General features: G+C 43.5%; 1 pseudogene across 1 annotated transcript; it reads left to right on the top strand.

The window, feature by feature from the left end:
• The first annotated feature begins 12,456 nt into the window (after positions 1–12,456).
• On the top strand, positions 12,457–14,477 carry LOC143582249 (shikimate O-hydroxycinnamoyltransferase-like; annotated as a pseudogene). The gene is made up of 2 exons (XR_013143946.1): positions 12,457–13,075; positions 13,535–14,477. The product of XR_013143946.1 is annotated as a shikimate O-hydroxycinnamoyltransferase-like (transcript).
• The last annotated feature ends 1,135 nt before the right edge of the window (positions 14,478–15,612 follow it).

Genomic DNA, 15,612 nt, shown 5'->3' with positions numbered 1-15,612 from the left:
ATAAACATTCTTTTTGTAGATTTATCATACTTCATAAATTTATTAACACTTGTCTTCTTTCTGCAGGCGTGGATGTTGACGCATTCCAGGGTGGAGCGCAGGGGAGTACCTCTCCGCCAATGACGGTAGGCTCGGTCAGCCTACCTGAGGCGTCGACCCAGGCACCTTCGCCTGCTTCCGCTGGTCCAGTTGCTCAATCCTTTGAGCCAACTGTTCCAGCCGAGATGACGTCACCGCCGGCGGTGAGTGCAATTTTTACAGCATCGTTCACCGAGCCGGCGGTTACTGTTGCTGCTGACTCTTCGGCGGCGTCCGCGGCGGACACCATGCCTCCGCCATCGACTGCGGCGGAAACCATACCGCCTCCGCCATCGGCCTCGACGGCTGGACCTTCAGGTACGCGCGGGGCTTCTCGCCGATCTTTGTTACCTTCCCATCTGCCTGACCTTTTGGATGGATTTCCCTTAGGTTCAGGTGATGGGTTCGGTGGCTATCGGCCTGTGATCGACCCTACAGGTGCGTAGGGTTCTTTTGTCCTTTATGTAATTTTTATCATCTTTTCCTAACTGCTTTGTTTCTTTTGCAGTGTCGGATTCCAATGAAGTGTATGTTCCAAGATGGAACATACGCCGAGGAACAACCCTTCGCACACCTGTGGAGTGCGTGGACTGGGCTCGCCACGCTGCTCCCCATGGTGCGTTGGGGGAAGCCATGGTTAGCTACCAGGAGGGTAGGCTAACCAACGAGCTTCGGGTTCTCCTGGCCCGGATGCAGCCACGCGTCGAGCTGCTTTGTCGTGAAAACGACAAGTTGAAAGCAGCTCGCGTTAAAGAAGTATCTCAGGCGCGTGCTCTCCGGGAGGAGAACCAAAAACTGACCGCAGTATCTGCGGAGAAGGAGAAGGCCTTCAAGGCCCTCGAGGTTGAGGTTCAAGCGCGACTCGAGGCCCGCTCCAAGGCTGCCCAAGCTGTTAACGAACAGCTTCGGCTAGCTAAGGAGACTGCGAGGAACGCGACCGAGAGGGCCACCAAGGCTGAAGCTGTTGCTGAGCCTCTCCGCCTGGAGAATGAAGAACTTAAAGCTAAGTTAGAGGCTCTTCAACAGGCTCATGATGCCTTGGCTATGGAGGATGCGAAGAAGCTTCAAGAGATCCTGGACCAGAGGGGTGTGCTTGCGCATACCGAACGGAAGCTTAAGGACGTTGAAGAGGCCGCTGCAAAGGATGTGCTTCTCGCCAATCTTAATAAGAACGAAGCTGAACGCGCCTGCACCCAAGCTCTGGCTGCCAAGGAATGGCTTCTTCGAGAAGCGTTGCCTCAGGTATTTTAGCTTTATGTCGTCACGCTTTCCTTTGTAGAATAGTTCTTTTACTTGTGCATTTTTTGTAGGTTGTGCATCGGGTCTTTTCAGAGACATCTTACGACGATGCTATGAGCGCAGCCCTCAACGCTTCTCATGAGGATGGGGAACGGACCGGCTTCCTGCTTGGTCTAGGGTTTGCTGAGAAAGGCGTCCCGCCTTCCAACTTCCCTTTGTATAACGCGGATACCGAAACTATTTATGACCAAGCAGTGAACCAGTATGCTGCCTTCCCGCATCCGGTGGTGGAGAAGGTAAATGAAATTGCTGCTGCTGATGATGGGCTTGCTGTCCTTAGAGCTTTCCTTGAACCGTCACCCTCTGCTGATGGTGCGGGTCCAAGTGGGAGTGGTCCTGAAGCATGATCCAAAAGATCCCTTTCCGCCACTAGCGTAGATATTTGCTCTTGTACTTCTTTTGTATGCGGGTATATACCCAGCAATGTTTGTAATATTCAAGTTGATGAAATAAAGAATGTGTCCTTTTCTTTGTTTATTTTACGCATGTTTACACTTAGCAATTTCTTTAGTACTTAGATAAGTTAACTTTTTGACATGGTAAATTATAAGTTTATTTTTGCTTCCTCTTTCATGATTGTGCGGGTGGGACCGTCACTTGCACTTAGTAGGATGGCTAAACTTACATTTATCCTGCGTGGAAGTTTTCCTTATCTTTTCCTTGAAATTTTCTAAGTGTTAAGAATAAGTTAACCTTTGAACGTGGTAGATGATAGGTTGAAGTTTTGCTTCCTTGTTTGTGATTGTGCGGGTAAGACCGTCACTTGCACTTACAAGGATGGCTAAACTTTACTTACATCTGACCTGCGTGTAGGTTTTCCTTAGAACTTTTTAACATTTTTAGCGTTGTGTTTATGCGGGTTTTGCCGCCTTCCACACGCAATTACTTACTTCTTCACGCATTGGTGCGGTGAATACCGGCACATGGGAAGTTCATAAGTTAAAGGTTAGGCTATCAACACATTGTGTAAGGAGAATCATTTCCATTAGAAGTGGCTCTAGGCCTTTTCTTTACAAGTTTGGAATTGATCTACATATAACATTTGCGTAATTGAGCTCCATTCCATGTTCTTGGGATAGGAGTGTCATCGAGCCTTTCAAGCCGGTATGCGCCTTTTCCCAGGACTTCTTTGATAATGTATGGCCCTTCCCAGACTGGGGCCAGCTTTCCTGGGCGCTCTTGGTTTGAAGCCTCGTTGTTACGCAGTATGTAGTCTCCTTCATTGAAGTTGCAGAGTTTTACCCGCGTGTTGTAGTACTTTTGCATTTGTCGTTTGTAATTTTCTTCACGCACTGCGGCTAAGTCTCTGCGTTCCTCGGTTAGCATAAGGTCTAACCGTCTTTCCGCATCATTGTCCTCTGGCTGGATCAAGACCCTTGGTGAGGGTAAACCAATTTCGACTGGGATCATGGCTTCAGTGCCATAAGTGAGACTGAACGGGGTTTCCCCCGTACTGGCCTTTTTCAGCGTTCTGTTTGCCCAAAGGACGTGCGGGAGCTCGTCCACCCAGCCGGATATGTGTTTCAAGAGTCTTTTCTTTATGCCATCGACGATGCTCTTGTTTGCTCTTTCCACCTCACCATTACCTTGCGGGTGTGCCACTGAGGTAAAGGTGTGGGTGATTTGAAGTTCTTTCAGCCACTGCTGTAGCTTCTTGTCAGCAAAGTTGGTGCCGCTATCGCTCACCAGATTCTGTGGAAGTCCAAAACGACAGATAATAAATTCCCAAATAAATTTTTTAATATGTTTTGCGGTTGTTTGGGCTAAAGGTTTTGCTTCTATCCACTTGGTGAAGTAATCGATGGCTACCACTAGGAACTGAACATTTCCTGCTGCTGTGGGAAATGGGCCTGTCACATCGATGGCCCACTTCTGAAATGGCCACGAAGAAGTGACTGGAACAAGTTCGTTCTTCGGGCGATGCGTGTTGGGTGCGTAAAGCTGGCAAGACCTGCATTTTCTAGTGTATGCCAGTGCATCCATATGCATCCTCGGCCAAAAGTATCCCGCATTGTTCAGCTTAGCCACAACAGCGCGGGGACCTGCGTGAACTCCACAGATGCCCTCGTGTACTTCCCTTAGGAGGTAGTCAGCATCTTGGTTGTCCACGCATCTTAAAAGTGGGCCAAGAAAGTTACGTCTGTAAAGGTTGTCATTGATGAGTTGATAATTTAGTGCTTTACAGCGTAGTTTTCTTGCCTGTGTTTTTGATTCTGGTAGTGTTCCTGCTGCAAGGTAATTTATTATTGGTGTCATCCATGTTTCTGTACCGGTTTGGATGACACAAATTTCCTTGTGCGGGACTGATGGTGATTCGAGGAGTTCAATGCGGATGTCCTTTCCCAAGTGGGTGAAGGCCAGTGATGCAAGCTTGCTTAACGCATCCGCAGATTTGTTTTCGCTGCGCTTAACGTGTATGACTTTACAATCATTAAAATCACGCATAAGGGTTTTTGCCTGGGCGAGGTACAGGGCCATTATGTCGTTCACAGCCGTGTACGTCCCATTTATTTGGTTGGCCACCAGCATGGAATCCACGTGGGCTTCCAAGTTTTTCACTCCCATTTTACGCGCAATTCTCAATCCGGCCAAGAATGCTTCGTATTCGGCTTCGTTATTCGTACTTGGGAAATCCAACCGAATAGCGTAAGTATATTCTTGGCCCGCTGGGTTGGTTAATTTTAACCCTGCGCCTGAACCCTCGTTGTTGGCTGCTCCATCAGTATAGAGTTGCCAGATATCGTTGATGTCCTGTGCTGGGGAGGGTTGAGCCTCCTCCTGGCACTCTTTCTCCCGCGTAGCGGGGACTTCTGCAATAAAATCGGCCAGGACCTGGCCTTTTATGGCTGGTCTTGGCTTGTACTTAATTGCATATTCTCCCAATTCAATTGCCCATTTGGCTAGACGTCCCGATAATTCGGGTTTGCCTAGAACGTTTGAGAGTTTGAAGTTGGTGAGAATGGTGATTGGGTGGCCCTGGAAATATCGTCTTAACCTGCGTGAAGCGTGTATAAGTGCTAAGACTAATTTTTCGAGGGTAGAGTACCGGGTTTCTACGTCTGTTAGTACACGGCTAACATAATAGATTGGCATCTGGATGCCTTTTCGTTCTGTTAGCAGTACTGCCCCGGTTGCTCTATCTGTTCCGGAAATGTATAGGATTAACTCCTCTCCCGCTTGTGGTGCTGTAAGTGTTGGGAGTTCGATCAGGCGTGACCGAATCTCCTGAAAAGCTGCTTCCGCTTCTGGTGTCCAGCGGAAGTGCGTTTTCTTTAAGCAGTTTCTTAATGTTGACACGAAAGGAAACGACTTATCTGCATGGTTTGCCAAAAAGCGATTAAGTGCGACTAGTCGTCCATTCAGTGTCTGAGCCTGTTTGATGGTGGTAGGTGATTCCATTTTAACAATGGCTTCGACCTTTTCAGGGTTCGCTCTGAAGCCATCTTTAGTAACAATGACTCCCAAGAACTTCCCTTCTTCCATCCCAAATGAACACTTGCTCGGGTTGAGCTTCATGTTTATCTTTCTGAGCGTGTTGAAAGTTTCTTCAATGTCTTTCAACATCCCTTCTGGCTCGGGGCTTTTGATGACCAAATCATCCATATAGACTTCCAAGTTTCTCCCGATTTGGGCATGAAACTCTTTGTCCATCAGGCGTTGGTACGTGGACCCTGCATTCTTAAGTCCGAAGGGCATCATTTTATAACAAAATGTACCATCGGGCGTCCGAAACGCGGTTTTGTCCTGGTCATCTAAGGCCATGTGGATTTGATGGTACCCCTTATACGCATCCAAGAAGCATTTAAGGCGAAATGGTGCCAACGAATCCACCTTAAGATCAATTTCTGGTAACGGATAACAATCTTTGGGGCATGCTTTGTTCAAATCTTTGAAATCTATGCACATGCGCCATTGTTTGTCATTCTTCGGTACCATTACGGGATTTGCAACCCATGTTTGATATCTACTAACGCGTATGATGCCTGCGTCAAGGAGTTCCTTGACTTGGGTTCTACACGCGTTAGTTTGTTCAGGCCCCATTACTCTGCGCTTTTGTACGACTGGCGTAACTGCCGGATCGCACTTGAGCTTATGCTCCGCCTTACTTCGGGGTACACCAGTCATGTTAGCTGGTGTCCACGCAAAGATGTCAGCGTTTTTCTGCAGTAGGCGTTTGAGTAAGGTGCGGGTGGGATCAACAATTGTTGGTCCAATGGTAACGGCCTGGTCGGGGTATTTGCCATTGAAGGCCCATTTTTCCGGTTCGGTGATGGTTGGTTTAGCCATCTTTGATTGGGGTTTAGATGAGACAGATGCGATGCATACCTGGGGAATGCCAGTGATCATCGCCACACCCTCAGCTGTTGGCCATCCCATCATGCCGTGGACTGAAGATACCACGGCGTTGAATCTTGCCATCCCGTCTCTCCCGAAGAGGATGTCGTACGTGTGGTGTGGCTTCCTCATCACGACAAAGTCCACATCCTCTGTGCGGGAGTGTTTTCCATCTGTAAGAGTGACGGGGAAAGATAGGATACCCAGGGGGGTTTCTGTACTGCCGTCAAACCCTTCCATTGAAGCGTAGACCGTTTCCAGCGTTCTTTGTCTTCATCATCCAGCTTGTCAAAGAACTGCCTGTACATCACCGTCGACGAAGCGCCGTTGTCAACAAGAGTGCGGGAAGTGATGTAATGCCCCAGCTGGCTTTTGATGACGATGGGGCCTTCTTTGCTGGGGCCTCCTGGCACTCGCGGGAAGCGCACCTCGGCTTCCTTCCACGCGCATGGTTCTGTCGCTCGTCTTTTTCTTCCTCCGACCTTGCAATGAACCATGTTGATGCTGATGTCGACGGGCTTTCGTCCGTTACCTCTGTACCGGTTGTCACTCCTTCCTCCCTTCCTGATTGATGCCACGAGATGTGCAAGTCTTCCATCCTTGACAAATGCTTCAACGATGTCTTTCAAGGATGTGCACTCTTCAGTACCATGACCCTTTGTCCCGTGGAAATCACAGGACTTGCTTTGATCCGCATTAGGTTTCTGCCGGATCAATGGGGCTTTTGGCCATGGCAATTTTTCCGTGGCAAATATCTCCGTGACGCTCTTGGTGAGTGGCGTCCACCGGTTTTTTCGGTTTGAAGGGTGTGTGTTGTCCCTTCCGCCAACAAGAGGGCGAGAGCTGGATGAGGTGTCAAAGTTTACCCTTGACTGCCAAATACCTAGCCGCCTCTTTTTGTTCTGCCGGGCGATCCTAACGTTGTTCTCCCTTGTCCTCTGCGTGTAGAGGTGTGTACTCTGGGGAAGATCCCTTCCCAGTTGCTTTTCCGTCTCGGCAAAGCGCTTTGCCGCTGTCATGATGGCATCCCAAGTTGATGGCATGCCATCCTTACCCGTCAATGTGCGGATAAGTTCTGGGTATTCGGCGCCTTGGATGAAGGCGGCGCGAACCAGATCCTCACTTATGTTGCCGAGACTTAGCTTTTTGGAGTTGAAGCGGGTGATGAAGTCTAGTAAAGATTCATCCTCCTCTCTCACGCAGTTGAGGATCGTCCACTGCTCTTCAGTGTACTTCCTCTGTTGGCTAAAGTGCTGGCTGAACTTGTTCTGAAAGTCCGCCCAGTCATATATGTGGTGGATCGGTAAACGATCGAACCATGCCCTGGCCGCTCCGACCAGAGTCATCTGGAACATGTCGCACCACGTGGGTTCCGTCCAGTTGCTGACGGTAGCCCCCGCAATGAACCTGTTCAAATGGTCGTCTGGGTCGGATAGACCATCATAAGTGCCAATGTTGGACATCTGTTTGGCACTTCTCGGGGCGATTGCTTCCGCAATGTCCCTTGCCAATTTCGACTTTCCTGCATTTGTAGCAGTTGGTCTAAAGGTTTTGGAGAAGTCACGCGGGTTTCTCTCCGCGATTGGTTTAAAAGCTTCCCCAAAATTCCTTTTTGGTTGGACGTCCGTTTCCTTACGCTTCCCTTTCGCCTTATGGCGAGGGTTCGCGTCGGTATCGGACTCCAACTCGTCTGAGTACTCGCAGTCACTGCTCATATTGAGGTGTTGGCGAGTACTGCCGAATTCGTCAGCCTGTTGAGCTGAACGCAAGCGTTCATCCAATTCGGCTTGGAATTCTCTTTGCCGTGCTTCGGCCCACGCCTTCACTTGATCTAGTGTTTGGCGAGGGGCCCTTGTTCGTTTTTCCAACTGGGTGTCGGTGAACCCCAGTGGAATATTTACTGCACTTGCTCCGGCCTTGGTGGTCGGAGTAGTGTTCGTAAGGATTGTATAACCGCCGGTGTTCCCCCCAGTTGCTGGGGTTGTTACCGGGGTTTCTTGGTAGGTTACTGGCCTTTGGACCGGAGTAACGTTAACCATTTCTTCAGAAATTGTGAAAAAACTAAAATAGTTCTAGCTTTTATGCACGGATGGCGCCAATGAAGAAACACTAAGTGAACCCTGGACAGATTATAGATAATCTGGACAGATTATAGATAATCTGGGGGTTAAGTAATGTTTCCCACGGATAAGATCTAACTGAGAAGGCTGTTCTTCAGGAGACCTGCAAAACAAACACCGTAAGCTCGTCACTGAGAAGGGGGGGGTTCCTCCTTGTGACCACCCTCCGGCGTGAGAATCAGACTAGATTGCTCTCGATATAAGTGTATATTAAGAGATTGCTAGATAACTGGGTAGCAGATGATCTTACCATTCCAAGATGTTGGAGTATTTATAGCCGAATGTAGGTTAGAAGGTATAGCCGGCTGAATAGTATTCCTGTTCTACCAACAGTGGACTATGCACAGGCCATACTGGTTGGTGGATAGGTTACGGCCAACAGTAACTATGTCGGCTGCACTATTCCTCCAACTGTAGATTATGCACGTCCTACCTACTGTGGATTATACGCAGGCCATGCTGGTTGGTGAATAGGTTACGGCCCACAGTAACACTATTTCACCAACTGTAGGCTGCGCATGCCCTGCAGTAAGGGTTGGTGATAGGGATGGCAACGGGGCGGTTTCGGGGCGGGGAATGCCAATCCCATACCCGCCCCGGTTTATAAAACTCATTACCAAAACCGTCTAAAAACCCGCGGGGACTAAACGGGGAATCCCCATCGGGGATTCGGGGAAAACCGCGGGTATTCGGGGAACCCGTCTAGCATAAATGGTTTTTAAACGGGCTAAATTCCCCGTGGGGATCCCCATTTAACCGTCGGGTTCACCGTTTAAAACCCGATTGTAAGAAAATGATACAAAATTACAATACAATATTAATACACAAAAAGTTCAATATCCAAACACATTACACATACAAAAGACATTATTAATACATAAAAATGTTTATTTCTCCCATCACAACGGAAATTAACTTCATGATTGATCCTTCTTACACGTCCATACCGCACCCATTCAACCATTCAAACACTTGTCACGCCGGATTGCTATGATAATCAAACATTAACATATTAATTGGAAACTATATAAGAATCAATGTTAAACCATATTAAAATGTAAACGATAAACCATATATATATGTATTACCTCAATACCATCGTCACAATCATATTCAATAGTTTGGCAATATGCCTCGGATTCTTCTGAACAAGTTGCTATATTCATATCACAAAAGTCAAAAGTTTATATAGTAGCTAAGTTAAAAATAAAAAATAAAATGTTCTTTTATTGCGGGTATATTGGGAAAATAAATAATAAATAATATATTATATATAAATATAAAAATTATATTTAATTAAACGGGTTTTAAACGGGTATACGGGGCGGGTATACGGGGCGGGTACAGGCTATACCATACCCGCCCCGAACCCGATTAACTTAAACGGGGAAAACCCGAACCCGGACCCGTCCCCGATTAAGTGTCCCCGAACCCGCCCCGTTCGGGGCGGGTTTCGGTTTTCCCCATCGGGTTTGGGTTTTTTTGCCATCCCTAGTTGGTGAGTAGGCAGCGGCTAATAGTGACAAACAGTACTAGAGGGTGCTCCTCCTCGTACTGTTGTCGGTGAGCTGTCACCCTGTGATTGGCTCATGGGCTGTTCTGGTCAGATTGTCTGTCCTATCCATACCTTGGTAGGTATAGTACAGAAGATCTTTCAGAATCATACGGACTGGCTCATTTTGGCGGGATTGTTCCCGTCTTGCTCATTCCTTCATGTGACTACTGAAGTATCTATTGTCTTGTGCGTGTAGCCCTGCTGTCTGCGGGTAGCCTTCCCTGATGGCTTGTATCCGCAACTGCGGGAACAGGCGGGGTACTTCACCATTGGGAGGCTTTCCCTGCGTGTACAGCTTGCGTACTGCGCGTAAGGTTCTCTGAGCATGGTGGGTCCTGCGGAAGCAGATGGCCTTTGCGCAGACGTCCCTGTTCAAGGTGAGTCTTGCGGGACCAACTGGGCTCTGCTGGGACCTACCTCTTCAGTGTGTTAATAACACGTCAAAGATACTATGCTGCTCTGCCCGGGGAGTTGCCCCTTGAGGTTACACTTTCTAACTTGTATAAACATTTATTTCAATTGTTGATATGGTCTTAAAACAGATAACAAAAAATAATTACATTAAAATAAAATCACATAAATAATTAAAGATATGACTATCTGTAATCATATATGATATAGTGTATGGTTTACTTCTAACACCATCTTTTTATTTGCGGTACTCGTTGCAATCGTTAATATGTTGGAAATCTTCCTGAAAGTGACCGAAGAATAATTCATATGGAATTGGAAATACAAAATTGAAGATTGGTCTCGTAACACTTGAAAAATACCAGATCAAATGATTTCAGAGTCCATTTTCCTTTTGACCATTTATCAGCTTTCTTGAAGACAAATTCATTTTTTCCTATTACATCTTTAAACACAATCATGGCAACTAAAAAAGCTATAAAACATGATTTAAACTGCACTGATTACTCATTTGTGTACAAAACATGACTAGTGTATATATCTTTTCTTTCCAAAAACAGATTTTTTTACAACTGTTTTAGGAAACAAGGATAACATTAGGGCCACCCACCATGATTACAAGTTTACAACTAAAACACTATGGTGTCAAAAAGCATAAGTCAAAGTCTGTGGGTGCTTGGACAGTTGGACCTACATGGGTGACACATATTTCCATTTACATTATTATAATATAAGTCTATAAATGAGAGTTGGTGAAGTGTTTGGACGTTTTCTTTCACCAACTCTCCTTACCCACCAATATCACCTTCCTTATCCTAATCATTTTTTCACCAACAAACAACTTTCTAACATATTATTTTCTTTACGAAATCAATTTTAGGAATAGAATTGTGATCACTAGGACCGTCTCGTGGGTAAGCTAAATGAGGCAATGGTTTTAGGCCTTCAGATTTATAGGGCCTCCATCTTATTTAAGAGTTATGTATTATGAGATTTTGAAGGTAGAGTTCTTTTAGAATTAGTAACTCAATGATGAGTCACAAGCTAAGAATGATTGTTTCATATCTATTATCACGGCATATCATCCATATTCTATAATTCTCGTATACTCTCTAGCGCTATACACATAAAGAAAAGAAAATAAAAAAACCTCAACATTTTAGTTAGTTTTATGCATCCGAGGACGTTGAGCCGGCCCTGGTGATCACAATATACATATTTTTTACTTATTTTTTCTTGAATGTGAAACATAAAACAATATTTTAACTGTCATGTGATTACGTTCCCGTGCAATGTTTCCGGTATCCAACTGTCACTGGTTGGCATGGTCTGACCAGATGACACAATACGTAATTTTAATAAATATTTAAACATTACAGATATTATAAATAATGTATTTATCTTCAATTAAAGTTGAATGTTTATACAAATTCGTTGTTATTCTAGTTATATTAAACGATTTAAAAAATGTTGTTTTGTTGACATAGAAAAGGAAAAACAATAAAATAATGAAGACACCTTATAAGATAAAGTAGATTAAATGAATTTGAAATGTATAATTTTATGTTAAGAATTGAATATTTATACTCCTGTAATAGAGTTGACAAAAACTCTTTTATAAGGCTTAAGGTTTGTGAACCTCTCATACGAAAATATATATTGTATAATTTCACTTAACCTACTCGTAATACACTTCATATAAACATAAGTTGCCTTCTAGTTCAATGATATTGAGGTGATAGTTAATGCTTGGAATCTTAAGATCTCAATTCTCAAGTTAGAAACCTGACCTAAAAGGGCTTTTCTATAGTGATGAGTTTCTTTCTTGATGGTGTACTTGAGTGAGTCAGACCTAGAACATTAAAACCAGTATAAACTATTCGTCTCATGAAGACTTTCACGTATATTAGGAATGGTTTCAAACGTTCCTCAAAAACAAAAATAACCATAGTTGATAATTTGATGTATTACCAATTTTTTTTAATTAGAAAGGCATAATATTGTGAATGACACCATGGCTAACTAACTTACATAGCACGCTACATGGTATATATTCTTGATTTTACGCGTGATGAGCACCAGAAATCATGAACGCTCAAAGAAATCACTTTTCATTTATTTGTAATAGATTCTTATAAAGAATATATTAATTTCAGCATCATCATCCTTTACAAATTAAAAGATATGTTACCCTTCCTGTGGCTCAAAACTTAATTCAACTTATTAATAAAATTAGCTTGAATCATCTCACATTCCTAACCAAATAATCAAATCATTTGTGACAAAACCGATCGATTACTGAAATTCAAAAGAGAGCCAAACCAATCTACATCCTCCTTAACTTGTCACACCTAAATTATTTGTTTCTTTGTATGGGTTTTTATAAAACCCACATGTACATAACTCATCCAGTCGATCAGAACAGCATCGATCATCAATTTAGCGTATATATATGAAGCACACAAATAAAACATATAATAAGTCGTTTCAAGACAAACCATCGAAAATCGATTTTTTAAATGTAATCGTTCAACTCTCTCTATCATAGACTTAAAATATATAGCCAAAATTTCACTAACTATTTGGTAATTGTTTTACTTTCAAGCTTTTGTTTATCTTAAGTTGAAGTCTTCATATTATATTTCTTATTGACTAATTCGCCATTAGTCAAAATTAATACTTTGATTAGGTCATCCACCATTAGCAGCAAAGCGGTAGGTGAAACCAATTTAAAAAATAAAACATAAGAAAAATGAGTTGCATTATAAAACCAACTCACAACACGCTTCACACCAAATAAACACCAACTTGCATACATACATTATTCTCGTAACACATTTCATAACTTTGTTAACGTACACAACGAGATCATGAAGATCGAGGTAAGAGAATCGACAATGGTGAGGCCAGCTGAGAGACACCAACAATAAACCTATGGAACTCGAATGTGGACCTAGTGGTCCCGAATTTTCACACGCCTAGTGTGTATTTCTATAGGCCGAATGGTGCGACTGACTTCCTTGATCCGAAGGTGATGAAGGAGGCGTTGAGTAGGGCGTTGGTTCCGTTTTACCCGATGGGAGGCCGGTTGAAGAGAGACGAGGATGGTCGGATTGAGATCGAGTGTCGAGGACAAGGTGTGTTGTTTGTGGAGGCCGAGTCTGATGGTGTGGTCGATGATTTTGGTGACTTTGCGCCCACGTTGGAGCTACGGAAACTCATACCCGCGGTTGATTATTCGCAAGGGATTGAATCGTATCCGTTGCTGGTGTTGCAGGTATTACAACTTTAACGACATGTACATGAATGATTGGTGATTATGTATTATCAGTATCACATGAAACTTATTTTAAAGAAAAAACTTAATCGAAACATGGATGATAAATACTGCGTCGCCATGGTATATTCGGAATTTTATAAAACAAAATATTAAAAGTTATAAATAAAACCAAAATTAAAGCTTGTAGTGTGACACCTTTTAACTTAGGCAATAGATATTTAAAAAATGAAAAAAAATTGGATTTTAAATGGTTAATTTTATTAAAATAACTTAAGTCATATTGTAAATTGTTGAAGGGCTATATAATAAAAATAAGAAAAGATGAATTTAAATAAACCCAAACTACTGCGGTCCCACATAACGATTTAGCTGTTGAGAGTGTCCTTAAGTTAAGTTAGCGTATAGTAAGTCATGTTTAACAACTTTATATATATGATTTGGTATCTTTAAATGCAGGTGACTTACTTCAAATGTGGTGGGGTGTCATTAGGAGTCGGTATGCAGCGTGATGGCACATCTGGGTTGCACTTTATCAACACCTGGTCAGACATGGCTCGTGGGTTAGACCTCACCATCCCACCCTTCATTGACCGAACCCTTTTACGTGCCCATGACCCACCCCAGCCCGCCTTTGACCACATCGAGTACCAGCCCGCCCCATCAATGAAAACTGCACCCGAAACCACAACGGTTCCTGAAACCGCAGTCTCTATTTTCAAGTTAACACGAGACCAACTCAATGCTCTAAAAGCCAAGTCAAAGGAAGCTGGCAACACAATTGCTTACAGCTCGTATGAGATGCTCTCGGGCCATGTTTGGAGGTGCATGTGTAAAGCTCGTGGTCTGCCGGATGATCAGGACACGAAGCTTTACATCGCGACTGACGGGCGGGCCCGTCTCCACCCGTCACTCCCTCCCGGCTACTTTGGGAATGTAATATTCACTACCACCCCAATTGCAGTAGCTGGGGACCTCCAGTCAAAGCCTACCTGGTATGCTGCGGGGAAAATTCACGACGTGTTGGCAAGGATGGATAATGATTATTTAAGATCCGCACTAGACTACTTAGAACTGCAGCCCGATCTAAAGGCGCTTGTTCGCGGGGCCCACACATTTAAGTGTCTGAATCTTGGGATAACTAGCTGGGCTAGACTCCCGATTCATGATGCAGACTTTGGATGGGGCCGGCCCATATTTATGGGGCCCGGTGGGATTGCTTATGAAGGGTTGAGTTTTGTGTTACCGAGCCCGGTTAATGATGGGAACTTGTCAATTGCCATTTCATTGCAAGCTGAACATATGAAGCTGTTCAGCAAGTTCCTTTATGACATTTGAAATGATAGTTTTTGATCATAGCAATATATACCCATTATTCATAAAACATGTCTTTGAAATACAAATTGTTGTATGTCAATGGAGGCTGAAACAGTTTTCCATAGGCTAATCGGTTTTCTTAGTTTATATGAAATGTCATTTAATTGACAACAACAAATTTGAAATTTGGCATTCGACAAAACCAATAAAATAAATTGACGTGCGTAAGTGTGAGCTATCTTGGAAAGAGAGCGGTTCATTCGTTAAACAACCCTATTTTGTTAGGGTGTGTGGACATGATATGTGGTAATTAATACCACTACCACACAGAAAATTACTCATCGGATGTCGAATCAGTGGTGTTCTATAAATATATGGTTGTGGTAGAACATATATTTTTAATATGGTTTTTAAAGTGTCAGAAGTCATCGACGCCAAGTTAGCGATCAGGTAATGGTCGTATCAAAGTAAAACGACTTAAATCACTAATAATGATAGTTGGAATGAGAAATAACGACAAAGCAAATTACCCAAATCTTGACATGGGGAGGTAGTGATCATAAATGACAATATACAAATGAGTTTGCAATTGGAACGAGCACAATCTAAATCCTTTAATGTGGATGGATTGGACGGTAACTACCATGATTAGACATTAGTTTGTCGAGTAATCATAATTTTAAAATCTCACCTTACGAAACCAGATTGATACAAAATTTTGCGTGAATACTCAGAATCATGAAATATGACTCGCATAAAAAAGATGTGTCTATTTGGACCTAGACAACGAGCCCCCCAAATGTCACAATGACTATTGTTTAAAGAAAAAGTACCACGAACTACAAGCGAATAAGAGAATAATCTACTAGATCTTTGTTGGTTATTTTAGTGCTATTAGATTAATGTTTTGATCGATGAAATAAAATTTAGAGATTAAACAAGTTAAGTGACGCTAGAGTGCGAACTCGATTTAATTCTAATTGTTATTTGGGCTTTATAATAACATTGGGTTTATTATTTAAACACTTGGGCTTAAGTGTAAGATTGTTTGGGCTTAATTGGAGAGGCCTTGTTGTTTTAATAAAAAACAACGGATCAACTGGTTTTAGATACATCTGGCTGATGGTTTTCCCTGGCCCAGAGGTGCAAAATAAACCCGGTTTTGGACCCGACCCGATGGTTCCTACCTGAAACCGGACCCTACCTGCGTGTACGAACCG

The sequence above is a fragment of the Bidens hawaiensis genome, unplaced genomic scaffold (genome assembly GCF_021521415.1).
Source record: "Bidens hawaiensis isolate Kalapana, Puna unplaced genomic scaffold, B.hawaiensis_p1.1 tig00031508_1, whole genome shotgun sequence".
Lineage (NCBI taxonomy): Eukaryota > Viridiplantae > Streptophyta > Magnoliopsida > Asterales > Asteraceae > Bidens > Bidens hawaiensis.
Note: the sequence above shows the minus strand (reverse complement) of the source record. Positions and strands in the feature narration are given on the sequence as shown.